The sequence below is a fragment of the Phoxinus phoxinus genome (assembly GCF_949152265.1).
Source record: "Phoxinus phoxinus genome assembly, chromosome: 9".
Classification (NCBI taxonomy): Eukaryota; Metazoa; Chordata; class Actinopteri; order Cypriniformes; family Leuciscidae; genus Phoxinus; species Phoxinus phoxinus.
In genome coordinates, this window is record NC_136884.1 from 11,921,095 (window position 1) to 11,927,094 (window position 6,000).

General features: G+C 37.4%; 1 long non-coding RNA gene across 1 annotated transcript in view; it reads left to right on the forward strand.

Moving 5' to 3' along the window:
• LOC307003609 overlaps positions 1–3,870 on the forward strand; it is a 45,832-nt gene extending 41,962 nt beyond the window's left edge. Inside the window, exon 4 of the long non-coding RNA XR_013798760.1 lies at positions 3,771–3,870. This is a non-coding gene — a long non-coding RNA (uncharacterized lncRNA). The remainder of the gene's footprint in view (positions 1–3,770) is intronic.
• Positions 3,871–6,000: the final 2,130 nt, after the last annotated feature.

Below are 6,000 nucleotides of genomic sequence, written 5' to 3' on the forward strand. Positions count from 1 at the left end.
ATGACATAAGCTGTGGTCGCACTAGACCTTGAGCGTGTGAAAGTTTCTTTGGGAAACGCAACAAACAAGATGGTGTCACGCTCTAGGGCTAATAAATCACAAAGAATAAATCACAAGGAATACAAAGAATGTATTATTTGTATCTACTCTGTGTCCTTTTTAACATTTAAAAGCTTCAAAGTTTCTCCTTTTCTGTTCCACTAAAGAAGGTCAGTCGTATGGGTTTGACACAACATGAGCGTGGGTAAATGATGATGAAGCAGCATATCTGGCTTTTTTGGGCGTTTTTCCGTCTTTTGTGCTTTGAGTAACAGGATGAACGGGTCCTCTTCTCTGAATTTCAAATCTGGAGTGGTTGCCATGACATCTTGATGACCAGTCAACAAATATAGTAGCCAATTTAGCCCTTTTTTCATCCTTATTTTAAAAAATAAAATTAGCTGTGGAAAGTTCCAACCACTCTTTTCTCCACCCTCCTTTAATGGCACCCTTAAGCAGATGGACACTCATAAAGGTCTTCTATGAGGTCAATTATCCTCAGGATCAAAGCACTTGTGAAATGAGAGAGAAGTGTGAACTGTCCCTTAGTCTCAGATCATTATGGTAATGTCCTCACTCTTCCATTTTAGTAAAATGTGAACTTCTGATGTTCACCACCCACTTCATAAGACTGCTCTTTGGGCTGGAACATTAATGACTCACTATTAGAAAACCACATAGGACTGTCTGTTTATGATACGTTTTTTTTTTTTTTATCACAATAATAAAATACTCTACTGGTTCTAGGTCATAATATGTACTATCATCTGATGTTCTACCAGAATTTTGTTAATATAATCTGGTGAATTCCTAATTAGAATTTGAGTTTTGTAGCTTTTAGTCTATTAACTTTAAAAAAAAAAAAGTGCAAAAAGTAAATAAAAGGAAAAAGTTTTACTTGAAATGCTAATGATAATTTAACAAACACTATTGTGAGCTACTACAAGGTTATTAATCCATAGTATATGCCTTTGTTAAAGCCATCAGCACAAATTTTTTCAACTTTTTTTTGAATAATCATGTTCAAAAAGCGGAATTCCTTGCGAAAAACTACATTCTGCCACGAAATCTCCACCAATCAGAGCATCGCGATGAGTAAATCATGTCAATCACATAGCCGCCACATAGACATAGAAGCACTGCGAATGACATGGAGTCAGTTTTCCTACGCTCTGAAACTACTTAAATAATATGCATATGTTTGCAAAAAATCATAAAATATTAACATTATACTACAATAAATGTTTGCTTCAAATCAAAGTTTGTAATGTTGTGATTCGCCTCATAGCTGGTTGGTTTGGTTCATGGCATTTTAAAATCACAATGGAAAAAATATTTCCGGAACCAAGGCCAGGGACTGTTGCACTCTATCGAAATCAACTGCAAAGTGGAACGGTGTTCGTGAAGTTTTTGCCTTTATAGAGCATTCCAAAATGCTGCCTATGTAGGCAGCGAGGCAGCTCGCTAGATTTTGGATCCGTGCTTATATATATGTTTCAGCGGTGAAACAGCAGATAAAGCCCTAGTACTTAATGTATGGTTTACCTCACAAGATTTGGCTCTGCACAGAGATTTGCCCCACACTGCTCATACGAGCAGTAATCTTATCTGGGCCTCTGGTCTCCTGTGGTCTGCTTGCACGCAGAGCGAGCCTGTATCTGCTAATGCACTTCCCCTATTTAGGGAAAAGTCAGACTCCTCCAGTCAGCATTGCATGACTCCTAAGGTTTACTGTCTGTTATTTGCCAGGTTTTATGCAGGTGTGTGCTCCAAGTATAATCATAAAATCATTTAGAGTCTCCTCTCTGTCTGCAACCTTGGCCCAGACGGAAGAGTGTCATGATAACAGCCAGCAAATATTTAATGTCTGTTGTAAACTGGAATCAGCATTTTTTCTGTTAATGGGTGCTAGCCCCATTTTTAAATATGATACCAAATATCCTTTTCTTTTTTTTTCTTTGTGCTGTAGGCGTGAGGAAAATTATTATAATAATACACACATTATTATAGGCCTTATTAATTGTAATTATTTATTACTTCTGTTGAGTGAAAGCATTTGCAGGACACATTACTGTTGTAGATAAGTGCCATGTAGAGCGCAACATGCACATCTGCTGTGACATATTTTTATTATTATTATTATAAATGGTGCTCATACTGTGCACTGTGCAAACAAACCCAAGAGCCTTCAAACGCGTTTAGCAGCCAAGGACAGAAAGGCTCAATAGGCTTTATTTTACAACATCTTAGAAAACATTCAACCCACATTCTGCCTCGAAGTGTATTTAAAGGGAATCTAAGTATTTACAGAGGAATCACATTACACACTCAAAAGTAGATCATCCGTTAAGATCAAGACAAGCTGATAGACAGCAATAGTTTAAGGATTTACACAATGAAATCCACAGAGCCCTAAGCTATTGCTAAAAAATAAAAAAGAATTTTGGAATCAGTGTGACTCCCTGAATTTAAAATACAACTGAAAAAAATATTCCCACTCTTATTGGCCTGCAGGGATTTAATAATAATAATAATATTTATTTGGCGTTAGAAACTATGCTGACGCTCTCTGCCTAACCCCTGTGTGTTGTGTGCGTGTTCAGGTTTTATCACTTGCAATGTTTTACACATCTATATGCCATTAATGTGCTAGGTGAATGATAAGGATTTTATGGGTACTCTGTAAGGAATATACCCACTACAGGAAACATTCTGGTCCTTTGCCCAGTTTCTGTTCCAGTTACCACATGTCAGCAAAGTAAGTGTTATTTGCTTCTAGATATTACGGGATCTAATCTCTGTCACGTATAATGGATCTGAGCAAGCACTCGTGTTTGCGAAGGATCTCTCCAGAGAGCCTTTTTTAAGCTTGTATTCTTCACAATAAGTGTGCTGAAAAGAAATTAAATACTTTTATACTAATACCAATTTACAGTCTTATCAGTTTGACTTGAGTCAAATAGATACCATATCAGTACAAGCACATCAGATGTGATTAGGTAACAGTTTATTTTACAGTGTCCGTGTTACATAGCACTGTCAATTTAACAGTGTAGCACAGAGACCCAACACAATAGGCAACATTTGTGATCGTTTTAGGATGGCTAATGCAATAGGCTTCTTGTGTCAAGTCATGTCTGTGTGCATCACCACTTTTATTTAAAGATGACCTATTAGGCTTTTTTACAATTTCAAATTACTTTAGTGTTGCTGTTAGAACACGAAAAGGTTACAAAGCACAAAGTCCACTCCAAAGGGAGTTATTCTTTATATCAAGTAAGCACTGGACTTCCATTGTAGTCTTGAGTTTTCTTCCGTGAACATATACACATCACAATATTCCTCATTTAAATAATTCCCGACAGAGGCCTGGTTGAGTTGCATTAGTAGTGTTGTCGCCATGTCCAAGAGATGCTGTTTTTTCCACCCCGAATCTAAACCCAGTTTTTCCTTAGGAAACATTGGTTAAAATGTATATTTAACACTATTTTTCATCGGTACAACCACAAACTTTTGTCGTGTTCTCACCTTTTTTCTAATCACTGCATTTTTCTGAACCATGCAGTTCAGTGCAGGTCAGATGCGAAATAAGAGCTTATACTGTAACATTAAATCTGAAATGTAAGAGAGGTACACAATAAAGAATTACCGCTGTGAAACATTCTGCACAAGTTGTGCTTGCGAAGGTGGTTCAGATTGATCAGCTTGTTCTTCTTAACTGTCATTTTCAGACTCGGGCTAGAACTGGTACGGCAAACCTGATGACACAGCCTAGTTACAGTAGTGTTTACAGTGCCTCCGGAGCTGATACGCGCCGGTTAAGGTAAGGTGCGTTACATTTCCAAAAAACACTCCAAGCGGTAGACCTGTGTACCTAGTAAATCAGGCCAAACTTCTCTGTGAACACACAGCAACTTATCTCCCATTTTTTCCATGAAATGCATCCTTTATGTGAAATGCACATAACCACAAGTTGCACCTAATGCATCCAAGCACGAGAGTTCTGAAAAGCTGTGAGATGGCTATAGAAAAAAAAAAGTTATGATGCAAGTTTTATAGACCCAGGCATAACAATGCTTTTAAAATGTCACTGTAAAAATAATTTGTTCAACAGAAGGACCAAGTAATGAAAGTAGAGCCAGATTTTTAAATCTAATAACCTTGAATCAAATACCATGAATGTTCATTATTGAAAGCCACGAGCTAAGAATACAGTTTGTACACACAGTAGACTAGATCATGCAGTATATAAAGCATTTTTTATTGCATATATCCATAAACTGTAAGGTTTACAGCTCTAATTGCTATCAGAATCCTGTGCTCAAGCCATTGATGACATACTTTTATGGTCGACCATGTTGTTCAAAACTGTATGACTGTATGACTTACTTTCTTCCATGGAAAACAAAAGAAGTTGTACGGGAATGTTCATGCACTTTTCATTACAATGAACATAAGAACCACCATAAACCAAAAACCTCAACAAAGTAGTCATGCAACATATTCTTACAATAGCTTTGTGTGAGGGAAAAAAATAAAAAATTTAGCTTATTTTACTGATAATCTCTGCCATAGCAATGAAGTTTCATTGACGTTTGTATATTCACATATGGCATAAATGGCCATTGGCCCATGGTCTCCTAATAATCCCCATCCATTGAATTGGCCCCATCACTCTCTCTCCTCTCTCCACTATAGCTGGTGTGTGGTGAGCGCACTGGCGCCGTTGTACTGTGGCTGCCGTCGCATCATCCAAGTGGATGCCGCACACTGGTGGTGGTTGTGGAGAGACCCCGACATCATTGTAAAGCGCTTTGGGTGTACAATAGTACATATGAAAGCGCTATATAAATGCCTCATTCATTAATTAATTCATTCATTCATTCATTCATATCAGGATGCGTCATGCCAGATTACATATCAATGATGGCCAATGTCACTGGTTCCTGGTTGTCTCGTAAGCAAAAGCAATGAATATGTGCATATTGAAAATTCCACAAATAGATAAGCAGAAGGGATGTTTTTCTTGAAATGGTAACTTATAATGAGTCAGTTGGCTTCAGAAGATTTGGAATAGTTTTTTGGAGTGGATAGTTTTATGATGCTTTCATTGGAGCTTGTCATTTTTGGAGCTTGACATTCGCTTTTCATAATATGGAAAAGAGCAGCATGGACATCCTGTTAAACATCTTTTTTTGTGTGTTGTATTGAGTTTATGGTAACACTTTACTTAAAGCCATTATGTATTATGCATTATAAAGGTAATCATAATGCACATTATAATGCATTATATATTTTCATAAATAACTAACCAAAGTTAAAATGCATTATATTATTTGCAGATTCCTTGTTACATCTGAAATTAGTTGATTGTCATGTGTTAAAGGCGAAACACAAGTTAATACTGTTATTATAACTGTGGTTGCAATTATTAATGAGACCATACAATGCATTATATACGGTGCATTACAAGGAATAATCAATGCATTATATAAAACCAATTTTTTTGGGATGAATTAATCCTTTAAGAGAGAGATCCTAAATCCTCATTCGAGTCTCAGCATCTAGAGTTTAGATACTAGGAAATCTTCTTTAGATAAAGAGAGCAACATAAAACACCCCCTCCCTGCCATTGTACTCATTGTTTTCCCCTCTCTGCTTGTGTCTCTCTTCACGTGAGGCTCCAGTCAGCCTGCTGTAATGCTGCTTAATTGAATTAGAGGGTTTATAAGCTGCTCTTGAGCTCTCTGAAAGAGACCCTCCATAAACAGGAACGCTGCCCTTTCATCTGACGCTTTTTTTGGAATATTCTTGTCCCCCATATCGCCCCGGGCTTAGGCCGGACCCTCAGTACAGAGTCTGCTGCCTGTCTCTAATTTAGGTCTCCAAAAGTCAAGGATAAAGCCAAGAGCAGGCAAAGTCAGCTGTAGGGGAACACGGATTCATCTGTTCAGCACAACA